The following is an 18,866-nucleotide window of genomic DNA, read 5'->3' as shown; positions in this document are numbered from 1 at the left end:
CTCAGAAACAGACCCTGCTCTGTTGTGATCTGTCATGTTTCCAGAGGTGGATATGCTATCACAGGCTTGAGGAACTGAGGAAATTGCTGTGGAAACATTCATATTTGTCCCATTTTTCTGAACAATATGCCTCTCAGTCTTCCTATGTCATGTCCTAAATCTTCAAGGCCTCTAGTAGATGCCTAATAGAGATATAGTCTAGGTTGATATAGGATGTACTCTTTTCCTCTATTCTTCCATTAATAATGATAATAACCTGTCAGCACAAGGAATTTCAAAAGTTTTTATCTTATTTCCTTTAGATTTTCCAAGTCTGTGCTTTCATCTTTGAAACCACTTTTTTTAAACGATGAGCTACCCAAATTGACATGATTAGCAACACCTGTGCTAGAAAAGAAAAAGAAATACTGAATCTACAGGGGTGAATCTCCATTTGATCAGTGTTTCTAGCTCTGATCCTTTACATTTATGGTGTGATACCTGGATGAGAATATAATGTATCTAGGATACTAATTGATAATTACATGTAAAAAGCTGCATGCCAGATGGTGTTCACTGCAAATCCATGAGCAAAGATGGTTTTCACTCATCTCTAGTTGTAAAACCCCCAAAGAACAAAACAAAGAATGCAGTGGGAAGGGCAGACTGGCTCTCTGCCCATCACTTGCCCAGTGGTTGCACTGCTGTTTCTCAGAGCTCACCAAAGGCTGTCTCTTGTCTCACTCAGTAGTGGCTGGTGTGGCTGGTTTGGGTTCTGCTGGTTCATGCCAGCAGCTGTTTCACTACAGTGCTTTGAGCAGGGGTAAGCCAGATACATAAATTTATACATGTATGTACACACAGACTTGAAATCTGTCTTTCAGCTCTTTGGCATCTTCAGTTATTCTCTGCACACAAGTTGTGATTTATTTGGTTTTGTTAGGTTGACACAACTTTCCTTCTTTTTGCTGCATGGTGGATTCCTCTAAAACCAATTCATCCCAGCTCAGAAAAATACAGATTTCCTGGAAGACAGAGTGTTAAGAGACCTGGGGGACACTGCTGAAACAGACCCTGCAAACTCTGCAGTGCAGGCTCGTTTCAAAAGAAGTGTGTGACAGATGGGAGAAAAAAGTGACATTAGCACTAATTTTTATTTTTCATTATTAAGCACTTTCCTGGCCTTGTCAGTGCTGCAAACAGAAAGCAAGAAGAACAATAAAAAAGAGTGATCTCTATAGTTATGTCTAGTGAACCCAAGGGTTCTAGTTTAGTGTGGAAATAATATTTTGTTTTATTTCCAACAGTTTAAAATCCAGAACTGTACAGGTGGCATAGTGCCTTCCTTTATTTGACTTAGCTGTTTTCATTGAATATTGCTTTTAAAATTAACATTGACCTTTAGTGGCTATGGAAAAATTAGTGTACAGAAGATTTAATAAAGAAATAAGAAGGATGCACAGTAAATAAGTACAAAAAGATGTAACTGATAGATTAACTATGATGTCCCAGTGAATAAAACTCAGAGCAGCATTTCCTGCTGGGGGCTGGCTCCTCAGCACTCTGACCCTGCTGCTGGATACAGCAGGTGTAGCTTGGTCTGTATATTATCCATCATTCCCATGTGCACTTTGGAAAACTTGTCTCAAAAAAAGATGCTTTTATATTACATTTTTATTTTTTTCCTGCTGGGGCTTAAGTTTTTCAATGTATGAGGACACAGCAAATAAAAGTGGTCGGACAATAAAATGGCAGATGAAATTCAGTGTGAGCAAATCTAAAGATGGGAAAGAGCCACTACCTTTGCTGCAAGCTGCTTCTCCTGATTTCAGGATGTATCTGCTGGGGCTCTTCTGTCTGATCCAAACCTGCCCTATGCTGGTACAGGTATTTGCCATCAATGGAAAGGGATTTGCATGTTCACAGAACACTGGAGGTACAGGCTTTTGGGCTGATTTTGATGGGTAATTTCAGTGGTCAGAAATCAAAATGTCTTACTGGCTATCTGAGGAGACACAAGCAGTATTTTTAGATCTGCTGTGTCTTCCATCTGTGGGTACTGCACAGTATTTGAACTGCAGCTCAATGATTCCTCGAGCTAAACTTTAAAAAGGAAATTGCCCCAGTTCTTAATAGTTTAATACAAGACTTTTCAGATGTATGTGTTTATGAATAAAAATCCTGGATTCTGGGAGAAATACCATTGGCATTACATGGATAAAATTATACTTCACTATGTCTTCATGGACTGTGCTGCAATACTGTTTCCTTCTGTACCTTATGGCAGCTTTCAGTTTCACCATTGGGTGAAATATCCTCAATAATATCAATATTGGCTCTTAAATGAAATATAGAGGGTTTTATGAAGACCTTTGCCATCTGAAGTATGAATTGAAGGAGGATTGAACAAAGAAAATATAGAGAGCCTTTTTCCAGGAGAATGTATTTTCAGACCTTCAAAGAACAGAAATTTGAGTCTTAGAGATTCCTAAGTGCCTGTGCTCACTGCTGGATTTTAACTTACTTCTTGTACTTGTTACATCAAAATTGCAGGTATAAAATGTGAGTTCTGAATTGCTGTGTGGAAATAATGAGCATTTCACACCTTCCCATGAGTCCTCAGCCAAGCATTTGCCTGAAGAGGGTTCAGTGGGAATGCAGGGAGCCAGCCCAGCTTGGGCAGCTCCAAGGGGGGAGCCTATGGAGATGCAGAGATGTGCCAGTGCTGCACTTGGAAAAGCAATGGAATCTGCCCAAAAAGGCAGCATCTTTGGAATCAGCCTGACAGGTGCTCAGATAACAGGAGTGCAGGTGGGACAAATACAGAGCTGTGAAGAAAAATTGTGCAGGCCCACTGTAAAGTTAATTCATCTTCAAATCCAAGCAGATTTTACTTCATTTGTTTAAAACTTTTTGTTTGGGGGATAGAGATTAGATTAGATGTTTGGGAAGACTCTTTCTTCATGCTAACAGAAGAATGATTCCTAATCATTCAAGGCAGATTAGAAATAAGCATCAAGTAAAATAATTCTCAGATGAGAAAACTCTGAATCCATGGCATGTGTGGTTGATGGAGCTGCCTGTGACTTGAACCATGCCCTGATATCTCTTCCTGCTTTTTGCTGCATGTCAGGCCCTACTCCATTATAAAGTAGCAGATTCCCACTGCTGCTTTCCAAGCACTTGCTGACAGTGACTAGAATAGTCCAGAGCTGCTCTGAGCAAGGGATGCTCTTCTGAAGGAGTCTCTTTCTGTGGGAAGCTTCAGCAGGAGCTGAAGGCACAATGTCCCTGTGTGGTTGCCCAGGATGAAGGCAGGGATGCTGCTCTGCCAAACACAAACTAATTCATGCACAAAAACCATCACATGGGTATTTTTGAAACTTATAAAAAATATATGTGCAATATGCCCCTTCTCCAGGCGTGGTGCCAGCCTACTGTGCTCTGCTGGGCTTTTGTCTTCTGCAGAACACCACAAATTAGAACAGCAAAGGCAAAACAACAGGAAAAAAAAAAAAAGAAAAAAAAAATGAAAGAGGAAAAGGGAAAACAAGGGAAGAACAATATATTTTCTGGCATCTTTATCCTATGCATATCTTCAGACTAAGGGCCTGGCTTCTCTTTTCTCAAGACTGCCCAGTGTTCTCCTTGGTGTGGAGTATGTGATCAAGCACTTTGCTAAGGATTCAAGTATGTGCAGCTGAATTGAATTTCCCTTCATGTTGATTTTAATCTAATTACAGTCATGGTACATGTTAATTGCAACCTGCCTGCTGTGCCAGGTCTTGGCATGCTCAGCATGTGGGGACATCCAGCTGGAGATGGTTTTCATGGAGCAGATTTTCAGTCTGGACCTTTTTGCTGCTCTACAAGAGTGTGGAACTGTTGGTGTGGAATGTGGAAACTTGCTCAGAAATTTTTGGAGTGGAGTTAATACGTGCAGAAAACATCCTGCTGACAGAGTTTGCCCAGTCCTTTTCTAGTAGAGAAGACTTTTTAAAATTTTTATAAACTCTGTCAAATGTCTTTGACTTTCATAGAAGGTGTTTGACATTTAAGTGGAAGCCCCTGGGTTTACAGAAAAGCCACAGTTCTTTCTCCCATTATTTCAGTTAAGTGGGTTATAAGATCTTACAAGTTGCTGTTTCTCTTCCACATTCTTGTATTCCCCAAGAAAATTATGGTATCTAACCTAATTAATATGTGAATATGAAACTCTCTGAAGGGCTAAAACTCAATTTAGCCTAAGTGGCAGCAGTAACAGCAATGCTGGGTAAAACACACAGTGCAGAGCAGCAATCCCAGAGAAGGGATTTTCATGGAACACATCCATACCTTCCTGTGCCTCAAACACCTGTGACATCCCCCAGTGGCACTGGGGACAGCTGAACTGAAGGAAATAGCTGGGGAAATAAAATTTTAATAGTGTCACCTGATTGTTTATTAATTTCTCGCAGTATTCCAAATTGAGGGCCAGTGGAATTGCCATCCTGCCCTCCAAAATTAGAAACTGTGAGATGAAGGCTGCCCACTGAACCTTCATTCTCGCCCCAGCATTTCTGGTCCAGTTTCTAGCTCCTCAGTGGTACCCTGGGCTTGTGGTGCTGCTTGCAGCAGAGAAGTTGCTCACAGAAATGACAGAGGGAATATTTCTCAGGCCTCTCTAATTCTGGCATGTGTTAACTTTCAACTGGGTGACTTTGCTGCGTCCTTTAACGTCGCTATTTTTGTGTGTGTGTGTATAAATTAAAAATAGCTCTATAGAAATAACTTTAAAACCCTGGAGTATTTAATAGCAAGCAATTCCTTTTTATAAAAAATTTATAACAACTTATAAAATGTAATCAACAGAGAATTGTGCCCCCGCTTTTGAATTCTTTAGATGGTTTTAAAAATAATACTTTAAGGATGTTGGAAATGGCAGCATGAAGTGTTTCTTTCCTGTTGAATAGATACTAAAATAAATTATTCCAACTGTATTAAAAATATGAAAAACCTACCACTGTTACATATACTTGAGCTGTGTGAAAGCACCTCTGTTTGATGGGATAATTGCTCTGGCATATATAAACATAATTTATTTTACTGAGATTTAAATATTAAACACCAAAGTTCTTCAAAATGAGGTCCTAATGATGCAGTTCTTCCCTATGCCTGCAGTCAGAGGTGTTCATCTTGAGTCAGTTTATGAGAATTGTTAAATATTAGGGTTTTATTTTACCTTTATTTGACGTTCCTTCTTATTTTCAGTAAGGAGTAAACACGATAGTAGAGGCTCAATGCAAAAAAGCTGTGAAAAAAATTCTAAAATACAACATTTAAAAATCTATAAATTTGAAAAGGATGACAAATTGTGGAATGCCATTTAAAATGCTCTTTAGGAAGTAGACAAAATACTAAGTCTGTTGTGTCCAGATAAAACTTGGTTTAAAGAACTTTACATAATCACTGGAGATGGTAAAAATGTCAACTGGTTTTAATAGTGTTAAGGAAATTAGCTTATTTTTCCCCAGCCAATATTTTCTAGGAAAATTGTGGATGGGGCTTTTTTTGAGATGTCAAAAGGTAAAAGATACCATTTAGTTTTAATTTTTTCATAAGGAAGCATAAAAGCTGTGGCCAGAATGAAAATAATTGTTAAAATATTTGAGCTCCCAAGCAATATTTCAATCCAAGGCAAAATAAAAAATATAAATAAATAATCTTTTTGCTCAAATCTCTCTATTGAGCTCACGTCACACAAGTCTCATCTTGTCAAACAGAGCAGCTGGGTAGAACAAATCCTGGCATTACACTCCTGAGTCTTTGTGGAGAGCCACAGGGTAAATCTGCATCAATGGAACAGCTTCCCACAGCTGGGCTGTCTGATTATGTGCTATGCTGCAGAAATTCCAACACACTGTGCTTAAATGTGGTAACAGGATAAAGCTGTAATAGAAAGCCAGATGTGGATAACCAATACAAACACTCTGGCATAATAAAAATATTTGATTTCCCTTCACGTGTAAAAATGTCTTGCTTTTAGAACATGCACATTTGTAAATAATGAATTTTAATGATGAATGCTAATGATGGTAAATCAAAACAAGACTCTGGAAGTTCAGAACTCTATTCTAAGCAGAGCATGTTGGCTTTAATATAAGGCACATTTTATATGATATTTCTTGTTGCAACTAAGCTTTACTGTACTACTGCCCTTCTTCTCCTGCCATTTATTATCTCCTTAATTCTCTGTGCATTAAGGATGATTTATATGCTGGGTATATTTGACATGGCTTAGAAATATGTGTTCTGCAGTTTTGACCAGTGTAGGAAATGCATTATGGCCTTCTTTGGGGCCATAAATGAATAGTTGAAAACTGAGATTTAACAAACTGTTACCTTCTCCTCTTACACTTCTCTCTGGAAGGGACACTGTTTCAAGACAGCCCTTCCAAAGCCTGCTCTTCAAACTTATTTTCTATGCATTAAAAAAACCCCAAGCCCAAAACAAAATTCCAAAGCCCCACCAAAGGTTAAAGAATAATCAGGTTTTATCTAGCATTGCTGTCACTTCAGCATTTTAGAGCACAGTTTCCCCTTAAAAACAGTTTCACATTCCTATCACAGGCTGTTCCAACATGAATATATTGTGAAGGGGGTCCTGCTACTCTTTGTTGGCTGCAGCACTTCACAGGGAGTCAGCATGAACACACTGCAGGCCAGTCCTGCTCTCAGGGGTGTGAACAAGAGTCTGCCACAACTCTTACAAGCAAACTCTCACAAATTCTGTATTTGCCTTAAATTGTTATGTGGTAATACACATATCTGTTTACACTGGTCCTGCCAACTCCCAGACCCCAAAGTATGATAGGATGGGCTTTTCTCTTTTCAGTTTCTGCTGTTTGCCCCTGGGTGTCTCCTCCCAGCTCCCATTCCAGCAGGCTGGTGTCAGTGAGATCAGGAACTGTGCTGCAGCTGTCCTTGGCCTTTGTTATCAGGCCAAAAATAACATCAGCACCACGGGGTGCCAAGATTGTAGCCAGCTATAATGACATGTGTTTTGTTGAGAAATTGGTGCTGTGACTCTGAATAACAACAATAATAACAATAATAATGGTAATAATAATAACAGTTGTTTGGCTGGTGCTGGTGGGGATTGCACAGGAGAGGAGAGCTGCTCTGCTCTGCATCCTTCAGAACTCCCTGGGTGCACAGTGAGCTTGTCACTGTTGAGATCTTGGTTTGCATTTAGAAATCTCCTTGTGAAATGCAAAACTGGTATCAATGTTTGTAAATACAATCTGGGCCAGTTCCCAATGGGCGTCATCACAGAGCTGGGACAGACCTGCTGGGGGGGCTGGGACAGACCACAGCCTTTGGCCAGAGCAGGGCTTCCATGGACAGTGGTGGGGCCTGAGAAACCTGGGTTGCTTAACAATAACATATAAATATCAAAAAATCATTTCAAGCACTCCATTGCCCTGAGAAGATGGGAGAGAGAATGTATCCAACAGGCTGCACTGACTTAAGCCAGGGGAGACTGGCTGTTAGTTTGTTGTGTGTCAGAGGCTGCTGCACACCAGGAATGCTCCTCCAGCACAGTCCAGGGCTCATTCTGTGCAGCTGCCTGGTGTGGCTGAGCAGGGTTTGTGTTCTGACCTGAGGTAAACCTTGAGCACTGCTTGCTGCTCCACAGTGCTTGGAAAACCAGGAAAGTTCTCACTGGAGTGAGTTACTCACTGGACAGGGTCACTGCTTGCCTCCTCTCTGCACAGAGCAGACTTTTGGGGCTGCTCATCAAGCCCCTGCTATTTATACCAGCAAACACCTCTCCAGCCGTGCAGGAGGTTTGAATTTGCTGATAAGCCACTTGCCATCCTGCCTGTTAAAAGCCAAGAGAAAAAAGGAAAAAACTGTGAGGTGTTGACATCAGAGGGTATTTGTAATAATGAGTAATGTGCTACAGAGCTGATATAGCTTGGCTACCATCTCTCTGCTGCATTATTTTAGTGGCTATGTCTAGCTGTCTACTAGCTGTGACACGTTTTTATGGTTTATCATAAAAATAAAAGTGTGTCTATTACCTCTAGCTGGAATCTGGATGATGCATAAAAACTGAAGCAAGGGAGTTCATGTAAGGAATAATATAAAAGCAATTTTTAGTGTGCCATGACAAGTATTGCTCATGCAGCACGACTCCTGCAGGCTGTGGCTTCCCATGTACAGCCCCAAAGCTGAGGCACCCCTGAGCTTCCCCAGACAAGATCTGGGCTGGGTAAGGCAGCAAATTATTTGCAGTTTGAGTGTAGCAAAAAGTGTTAGTCATCTCTGATGGGAACACTCAATCACCTGGTATCTAAATAAGTGTGAATTTGTAGTCTTTCTTCACTTTGTTGCATTCTTCAGTTCTTCCTACTTTCAGAAACTATTATAAAGCCATTGAGAAGAAGGAAAAGTTTTCTTTCTGGCCAAGTATTAAAAATACCAGAACTTGTATTGGACAATGAAAAAACTTTCCAAGGAATTTTACATGCTAAATTAAAAGAAAATCTCCAGTTGCTTCTCTTCAAGTCTTCATTAGCTTAAATGGCTCTTCATACACTGAAGGAGTCTTAGAAGAATATTAAAAGGAAGGGAAAGATGCTGGATAAAGCAGGTCAGCTCAATTAGAAAGAATCTTTTTGGGTTTCCTTTGTTACCTCTGTGTAATTCTTGTGGGAAGTGCATTAATGGAAACCATTCTGGCCTAGCAGAGATGCGATATAAAGAAATAAATATCAAGAAGACCCTCTGGGACTCTATCCTCATCTGTGATAAATTGGAAGAGCTCTCTCAAAGTTGTTCTAAATTATAACAGCTGAGACTCTACTCCTTATCCCTTGCTTATTTGGTGCAGCAAAGTTTTGTCTTTGTTAAGTAACGAGTAAAAACTTTATTAGCAAAATGAAGAAAATTTTTATGTTCATTTCTCTTCTCTGTAGCCAGGGGACTAATAAAATTTGTGTCCAAAGTCACAAAATAGAACATGCAAGAAATTTTGAAGTTCAGAGAGAAGGAAGATGTCTTGTTAGCAGTTGTTTTCCTTTCCCTTTATTGTAGGAAAGGAAAGATTACAGATGTGATGCTGATGGGGGCCATAAAACTCCCAAACCATGATGCTGACCTGAGATGCATCAGGCTTAGTGCTGCATAAATCCTGAAAGAGTGCTTGTTGTGGGAAATGGTTCATGTAGACATTATGTTTTAATTTAAAACAAATTACTGATACAGGGAGAAGTGAAGTTGAGGATATTGCACCAGGATCACTATGTCCATAGTTCTGCTTCCAAAGCTGGAGACTTTTATTAGGAGCATATCTGAAACACAAGGTACAGATCTGCTTTGCACAAATTCATGGCTTGCTTCTAGGGCAGATTACTTCTCCCAACATTTGTATCTTTCTTCTCATATAATGTAACAACAAAGCATTAATCATGCAAATATCAATATTTAATGATTATGTGGTTAATGCCTGCAAAGCACTTTAGAGATAAAAAGTGCTCTATAAATCCAAATGTAAGATATTTACTCCTTGCCTTCTCTTAGTTGGATACAGAAGGGCTGAGAACCTGTTCATGTTATCTGGAAAGGCGGGTGCCTGATGCTTCTGATACCAAGTGGGAAATATTAATTCTAAACCTACTGAGCTCTATGACAATCTTTTATTTCTCTTCAACTTTCTTTTGAAGAAAGAAACATTTGTATGGTAATGAGGATACTGCTCAAACCTCAAAATATACTAATTAGGAAAAAAACTAGGACTGGGAACATTTGGCCAGCTAATTAAAATGTCATAATTGGTGCTGCAGAAACCATTGTTACTTCATACAATTATATAAATGAAGATCTACTGTCTAATGAGGGACTGAGAGAAAAGTAAGAAGTCAAGCACAAGCTTTCCCTGCACGTCAGCATTGCTAAAAACCCCTCAATATGGTCCTTTTAAAGTGATGGGTGAGTCATAGTAACCTTTGCTAAAACACCTCCTTTTTATTTAAGAGTTTCTTTTGGACAGGATGGCAAAAGTTAAATGGCAACTTCTGAAAGCCCTGCTGGATGTTACAGGAGGTTGTGTACGTGACTTTCTGCTGAGCTTGGCTGTAAGCACTCACTGGGTGAGGTGAGCTCCTCAAAACAAAGATGTTTGTTTATCCCAAGTCCCCCCTGCTCCTTTTACTTTCTGTGTCTGTGTTATGGGAAGTGCTCAGGTTTAAGTGGGAGATGAAACACACCAAAAGCTGTTTCCTTAAGTGTCCTTTTTGCCAGCACCATTCTCAGTTGTCTGCTGGCATGTAGCAACTTTATCAGCCATTACAACATGTGAGGAGAAAATATCCTGTTCATATATTCTTGGAGAAGGTTTATTTAGCAGGATCCTAGGTTTTTTCAATGTAGAAGAGGTCATGTTCTCCCTAAAAGTCTCTGCTAAAAAACCTTTCCCCACCTGCAAACAATATTGAAACCTACTATACAAAATACTTAAATGTGTTGACTTTTTGAGTTTATGCATACATTTTCCCAAGTCATCTAAGAGTTTTGCAGAAAAGATATGGGTGTGTTTTAAACCAGGCCTGCAAAAATGATGAAATCTCTATTAAATTGTGTGTGCAACAGCCCTCCTGCACAGGAGGAGGCCTAATGAGAACCCTGTGGCCATTTGTGGGGGTTTCAGACTCAAAGCTGCCTGCATGGGGGAATGTCTGGAACCCTGACAAAGCCCAGGCCATAATGATAGAGGGGAAGATTACAGATAGCAGTGTGATCTGGCAGCTCACAGCCAAGATTAGTAGGGGATATTGAAACACTGCAGAATACAGGGGTGGAATAAAATTGTGAGGGAAGAGCAAGGTTGCCTTGGAAGGTGGAGAGCAGTTTGTGTCCTCAGTGAGCTCAAAATGTGGCTTTGCAGAGGAGAGATCTGTCTTTGATGGGGACGGATACAAACCACTGCCACCATCAGAGCAAGGCTGTGCACATTTGCTAACACAAGGGTGACAGCACAAAAGGAGACTATTCAGCTAAGGCTTCCATGAGTAGAAGCACAGATTTATTTTTATTTTTTTTTCTTTCCTAAGTGTGATTGGAAAAAAAATTATCATTTGATGAAACCATGTTGGGATTCATTTCAAGCTGACAAATAAGGGAACACAGCAGAGAAGGCAGGTAAGGTTTTGTTTATTTAAATTGGATTAAAAATAGTGTCTGAAATTTTTTGAGTGACATAATTTCCTCATGGTTTGCAGACACCAGCTGGAGATAGCTAGGATAGTGAAGAAAACCTGTCAGGCACCTCAGTCCAGGCAACAGAGTCCTGCTGAAAGCAATGGGGAAGGTAACAGCCCATTCAACACTCAGTGTTTTGAAGGCAGAATACTGATTATTGTCTGGAATGACCCAGGGCTGCTGTCAGTTGGTTATAATTAGCTTCAGGCTCTTCTCCATGCTCAGAACTCAGTGCTCTGGGTGTGGGAAGCTATTTAAATCTATTTACATAATTTTGGTATGTTTTTCTTAAAATATTTCTCTGTGACTGAAGAGCTCTTTCCTGGGTTGGCCCTTGCTAGAGCTATATTGGCAATTTTAGTGGGCAGTTAGATCTCAAGGGAAAAGGCAAGGCCCCCTGTGTGGCACAGGGCTGATGGAGGTGCCTGGGGCAGGGGAGGTGGCACAGCCCTTGCCCAGGTGCCAGCCTGAGTGGGAGCAGCACCAGCCCACATCCCTCTGCATCACTCTCTGCCCATCCAACCCCAGTATTCCTTGCGCCACAAAATCATTTCCCCCTTGACCAGAGCAACTTTGAAAATGTCTGATTTTTACCCCTGTGGGTAAGGCAGTCATCATTTAATTATGTTGAAAAAAAGAGGAAAGGAATCCAGCATTGCTAAGGTGTGAGGCACAAAGAAGCAACGAACAATTAAAAACTCCCACAATTACTTTTGCTTAGATTTTTCCTCAAAATTCTGAGTAATTTGTCACATCTTTTAAACAGTCAGGTGCATTAGCATACTGAAAAGTGTGTAACCCCACATCTTGCTGATGCCTCTTGGAGTAAACTGCAATGTACTGTGTTTGGAGGCTTTAGACTGGATGACTTTGGTTCATTCAGAGATTTTACTTTAAAAGTGGACTTTGCTATGGCTTTTAATATAGTGTACTTCTGAACCAGCATTCAGAAAAATGTATGTTTTATAAGGGAAATAGTTTTGTTATAAGCTGACATTGTCTAAAAAGTAAAATTAGGAAAGTTTGAGTGAGAGAGAGGAGTAAAAAGATATATTTTGTTCATCAGGGAATGTTCAGTTGTGGGACAAAGGAGGACACATTTGGGATTCAATTCAGGCTCAGGGTTACAAACGCTCCCTTCTAATCAGAAGCACACAGGTGAGAGACATGCTTTGTGTCTTTTGTGCCTCCCATCAGAACAGATTCAGGTGCATGCATAATGCATGAGGCAAGTACCAGCACTGATGCAGAATAATCCATAAAATATGAAGCTGATGTTATGAATAATTAAAGCACAAACACACTCAGAAACACCTGCATGCAGCTAATAGGATGGGTTGAACTTGGCCTATGAGAAATGTAGAATTGGAGGTGTCCCTCCTCCCCCTTGGTGTCCCTTGGGCTCTGTGAGGCTCCTGCCACAGGGCACAGCTGGGGACCCCTCTGGAGCTTCAATCCTTCTGTGGGGAGGGACTGACACAGTGATTTTCCTTGGCTACAGCTGCAGAGGGGCCTGGTATGTGTTTTCTTCAGAGAGAAATTGCCAAAGTGTTTCCATGTTATAATATTGAAAAGGCTGAACTTTCAGCCTCCTGGTAAGTAAATGCCAGTTTTGTTTAGAGACGGTGCAGAAAGATGAAATATTTAGCTTTTATCAATAATGTACCCTCTAAGTAACAGTGCCTACATCGACATATAATCTGTGACAAACTTTCACAGATCCTCTGATGCATTTGAGGCAAGCTCAAGGGTTTTTTTAACTTGTAGGAGATTAATAACTTCTGATGTTCCCTGCAGAGAAGGGAAAGAGCAGGGCAAGGACTGAGCTAAGAGTACCAGCAGCAGAGAAGGTCATATAAATTATTACTGCTTGTATGGCTTGGACAGATACCCACTCAGGTGCTGTTGGTCTTCTTGCTTAATACTTTTATGATCTCAGTGGAGATCCTGGGTCTGTGGAGAAGACATTGAGCACAGAGCAGAGCAAAACATCCAGGTCCTAAAGCATTTGTTTGAAATAGAGGCAAAAAATTGTGAGATCTTTTCTGAAGTTAAATGGCCACATTTTTTTTGAATGAGTAAAGCTGGGGAATATATAAAGATAGCTAGCAGAGATTGATCACACTTTTACCTGAAACAGGAGAAAAAGCTTCTCTCATCTTAGGCAGCTTCAAAATTTGGTTTAATTTATATCTCTGTAAGAGTGATTTGAATGTAGTGGAAAATAATGTCTGGATTGTGGTTTACATTTTATGTGCACAACTCACACTACAGCATATTTTAGTTTTTGTATTTATATGTCCAGGTTTTTATACTGCTGCTCTGATAAAGGAGTTCTAGCTGTGTGCACAGCAATCTTACATCGTTGTTATTTAAAATATCTTCTTTGGTCTGATGTGTTGGATCTAAGGAAAGTCCTTCTGTACTTTTATTTCTTGAAGACAGACTGTCTGACTGTATTGCTGAAAGCAGAGCTTTCAAAGTAACCAAATCACAGTGCTCTGGATGGATCAACAGAGTGTGGGCTGAAGGGACACAGTGCTCAAGGGATAGAGTGGAGAGAGTGTAGATGAAACCAGAGAACCTGGACTCTGAATCTGGATCAGCTAAAGAGACAAAGCTCCAAGAGTCCCCCAAAGCCAGTCCTTACAGGGGCAGTTTGGGTGGTGTTCCTGCCTACAAGAGGAACAGTTTTCCTCTGGTTTCAAAACAATGAATTAATTTCTAGTTTTGCCATGAGACTCACTGTGCAATGCTGTTGAATGTTTTGCATTCCCTGTTCTCAACTGATAGACCTGGAATGTGTTCCTATTTAAATTAGGCTGTAGGCATTAGGCAAAAATAAGTCATTTTTCAGTTAATTCTAGAACTAGGACAACAGCCCCTTTGGAAAATGCTTCCTTTATGAAAATAGTACTCAAATGAGCCTGACAAAGCACAAAATGATTATGTGTGATTCTCTAGATTGTTTTACCAGCTTAGTTTGCAGAACCAAAAGTTCTGAAATACTTTGTGGCTGTTATCTTGCATCAAACATCAAGAATCACCATTTGTGTTCATCTCTTGAGGTTAGGCTAAGTGCTGAAATATTTTAGCATGATTTGCTGCCAATTTATATCCAATGAATCTTCCCTTGCCTCTATAAACCATTAGATCCTGGGATGCCTTGGGTTCTCCACCCACTTTAGATTTAATAGGGCAGAACTGAAGAAAACTTCAGATACCATCAACTCTCTGCTGCTTAACGGAAAACCAAAACCCACCAAGCACCCTAAACCCAAACACTCCCATATATTATTGAGGAGAAAGATGAACTATTTCTATGCCCCTCCCCTGATTTTTCAGTTCAGTGTCATTTTCACTGTGGTAACCAAATGTTAAAATCCATGGCACTCTTCCTTTCCTGCTCCAGAACTGAAGCAGCTGCAATGGCATTTGCACATGGACAACACTAATTATACATGCAGGATCTTTCCCACTGGCAGATTGAGGATTTTCATGCCCTTCACTGTTTTTCAAATTATTTTTTTAGGCAGTGAATTTTCTGTTAATTCTGTCCTCCTAACAGTGAGGAACTAATTTGAAAGTGTAGGTTCAGAGAATATAGAATATCTTTTGACTTTGAGCTTCTAAGAAAGTGTTCCTTTGTCACAAACCACCACAGAGCTTCACAGGCTTCCTGTGTGCTGAGCTGACAGGTAGGATGCTCTTCACACAAAGCCTATATTTTCCTTAATAATTGCTAAGTACTTAAAGAAATAAATGGCTATAAATAAAACTTAAAAATGTATTTTTACTGTCACCCAGTCACAGCAAATGACTCTATGCAAGTACACATCCTAGCAAGAATTAGGGCTCTTCCTAAAACTACTTTAGCCTTTTATTTTGTTTTTAATTATGTCTTTACATCAAATTCAAGAACTTTTATGCTTCAAACCTGCTTTAAAAAAAGACCAATGTGGGGTTGCTGAATTCTGCCAAAAGCACTTAATACTGAAAAGAAATGCTGCATATGTACAGCAGCTGCTGGAGGTGCAGGTAAAATAGAGATGCTTGTGAATTATTTTTTCCTATTTAGTAAGGAATTGAAAAGTGACATGTTTCAGTCCTGTGACCTATGAGAAAGCAAAGTTGTGCATATTTTAACCTTTACAGCCACACTTGCAAGATCCACACGGTCAGACTAACCGGGCAGTTGATGGATACTCTGTGATCTTGGTCACATTATGCCAATTTTCTGGAGTGGCCTCAAAGCCACTGATGATAGCCACAATGAACACTTGAGATGTAATGGATGGGTCTCTTGGTGAATCATTTCCTTTGAAGGACTGGCAGACCTGCTGCAGTAGGAGTCTTGTACAACCTATCCAGGCTGTTCTGCTGCTAATACTGTCCACATGGTTCTAAAATAGACCTTGCCAAATCATTAAATGGATCTTGCAGAGCACTGAATTTTAATTGCTCTGGGGATACTGAGAGAGAACAGTATTGATTGACTAACTTTATGTAAGTTTATTAAGAGTTGTTAATCTAATATCTAATTAAGGGATTTTGTTTTACTTTTTTTGCACGGTGTCTCTGTGATTTTATTAATGATATTTTAAATGTTCAGTCTCTAATAATTTACATGCACCAAAAGGGAATTAAAAGAATTAACTTGAACTGAACTATTTTCCCTCTAGGGCCAACTTTTCAAACATGGTAGTTTCAGACAGCTAAATTCAGAGTAAGCCACAAAGAGGTGCTGAGATGCTGAAAGGTGGGAGGCTGGCTGTTCATGTCAAAAGTTACACTGGGAGAAGAGGTAGCATGAGGTGGCATTGGGCAGGATGAGATTTTTTTCTCTGTTGTAAGCTTTTCCACATCAAATCCCCTTGCAGATAAAGGTAACCTAAGGAAGGGACAAACAAACATGGAGGTGAGGTGGTGGGATGCTCTGCTGACAGTGGGATGGGAGTGAGAAAGATGCAAGATGTACTTTGAAAAGAACAACTGTGTCCTGCCAAAGTGACTTTATGTCCTGCAGAACCTCTGCATTACAGACTGTGATCCTGTGAAAAAGTGAATTTTAACATTAGTGTCAGTGGATCAGAATTTTTCATCTCCCCCTGTGTGTATCTCTGTGGCTCCTGATGGGCACAAAGCAGACTGGAGAAAATGGTGAAGATTTCTTCTTTTTTTCTTGTGTTCCCCAAATCAGAACAGGATTGGTTAGTTTTGAATTTAATTTGCAATGAGGCTCTGCAGACTAAGGGAATTTGTCTAGGAAGAGAAAGAGCTGATCTGGTAGTTTAACAGAGTATGTCCCCTAGCCCTGGAATTTTTCTACTGAAAAATGTGATATTACTGGGTATTCTTGGAATACAAATTACTACTGTGGTGCATATGTCATGGGTGGATACCATGTTACACTGAGTCTACCAGGAGTTTTTAATGAAAAGGTATAAAATAAAATAAATTTCAGACCGTGTTCCAGGGAGAATATTTCCCCCATGAAAGCTGTAGTAAAGGACATGGAAATGTCAGGGAGAGTGAATTTAAAGAGGGGGTGCAAAGCTACAGAACCACTTCTGGCTCACATTACTGGGAAAGGACATATTTTGCATAGCCTATGGCACAAATAAAGTACACATCCCATGGGCAAGGTGCTGGAAAGCCATTAATAAATGACCATTTCCATATAACACATGGCACAGCTGGCACAAGGCAAGGAACAAGTGATGAGAAGGTTGGCAGATCCCACTTATTTATTAATTGTTATAAGAGAGGGAGCTAAGAGATGTTTTGTACAAGATATATAGCACTAACCTTTGGTTTGAAGGATTTAGTCTGCAAATAGGCCATACAAAAAATTCAACAGCTTTAAGTGTACTGCATTTCAAGTAGAAAATGATGATCAGCAAAGGCAAACTCAGAATTTGTGTCAGTGATCTCATTGCATCAGTTGAGACTTTTGTAAATGCACAGAAAACCCCTGACCTGACACCTTGGTAATCAGGACACTGATATGTGAAAGAAGTGATTGAAAAATAACTTATTATTTGTATACCAATTATTTAAAAATAATTTGAACTTAGTAAAATGTGTCAGTGAAAATGCACCTACTTTTAAACCTGCTTGAAATAATAAGTCTGAGGATTGGTATCAAGGGTATCATCCTATGCAAGTCTGATCAATTAAATATCTATAGGGAAAAGCCCCAGCTCTGAGTGCTGTTAGTCCCTCTGAAGGCTTGTCTCATAGGGAGCTTTATTGAAATTCATATGGACACTGGCTCCCATCCTCAGGCTGCCTCCAACATGTGGCATTCAATTCCAAAACCTTTCTTGTTTGTCTCCACTAAGAAATGTCCCTGATGGCCAGACATGCCAAGATTTAATAATCAGCCTTGGACAGAAATAAAGCAAATGCATAAATCCCAGAAAGAGCAAAGTGATTCTTGTGGTTCCTACCACGAGAGGCTTCCTACGGCAATTTTAAATGGTGTTTGTATGCAGAAGTGTTAGTTATTAGCTTTCCCTCTGATCTCTTAAGTCATCATGGTTTTTTTGATCACAAAATTCCAAACATTTTACTAGGCAGAAAATTTGGTCCCTTGCTTAATTAATGAAAGTAGATTAAAGCTTGTGCTGCAAGGATAGTGATAATGTCACAAGAAAAAAAAAAAAGATTATGTTATTTACATCATGTTTGCATTCTGGATAAAGAGGCAAAATGTGAAAAACACAAGGATAGTTCCCACCATCTATAATTTTGTGGGGAAAAAGCTGATAATTAGCAGAGTGCAGTCTGAGCTGGGTACATCTGTATGCATTTCTATTAAATGTTCTAAAGGCTATTTCAATAAAATGCTTCAAATGACTGCCTATTTTCATGGTACACAAGTCTCAACAAACACCCAAAAGAGTAAATGAGTTTTTCAAAAGAAAGGTGCCATGCTCACTTAGCATGGATTTAATTTTTGTAGAAAGAGATGAGCTTAGTAGCAGCAATTTCACCTACAGAATTGATAGCATTTAGGAAGTTTTAATTGTAGACCGTAAAATTCCTCTTAGCTCCTGGCTCTGTTACTCTTGGATACAGCATTGCAGGGTACAGGGTCTGCTCCAACCACTCCTGCAAACTGCAATGAGGCAAAATGCATAAAAATTATTCTGCTAGTTTAGCATATATCATGTTTTTCCTAAAGAAAAAAAAGAAAAAAGAAAGAAAAAATCCCCAACACCCTGGGTACTAAAACAGTCATGGCATGAAATCAATTTTGTAAATGTCAAGACATCGGACTGGAATTTTCCAGGGAGTCTAAGCGCATTAGCAGCTCAAATCCCATTGAAAAGCTACCATATATACTCTGGACAAATTACAGAAACTGCAGATCTGTGAAAACAGCTGCCCTGGCAGTGTGGAATATTCCTTGGAGAGGAGCTGGGGTCAGCCACAGAGAGGGGTCCAGGGAGGGCAGCTCACCAGAGTGACCAGAGAGGTTTTGTGTGTCCTTCCCAGCAGTGCAGGATGTTGGGGGGATGTTGCCCTCCCTGCAGGGCTGGGTGTAGCTGCAGCCCCAAGAGAGAGAGGTTATGTACCCATTTAAAGCTTCCTGGGCAAATAGGATAAGTATGAAAATATTTCTCTAAAAACAACAG

This window comes from Molothrus aeneus, chromosome 16, assembly GCF_037042795.1.
Source record: "Molothrus aeneus isolate 106 chromosome 16, BPBGC_Maene_1.0, whole genome shotgun sequence".
In the NCBI taxonomy this organism is placed as follows: domain Eukaryota; kingdom Metazoa; phylum Chordata; class Aves; order Passeriformes; family Icteridae; genus Molothrus; species Molothrus aeneus.
The sequence above is the reverse complement of the archived record's forward strand: the minus strand, read 5'-3'. Positions refer to the sequence as shown.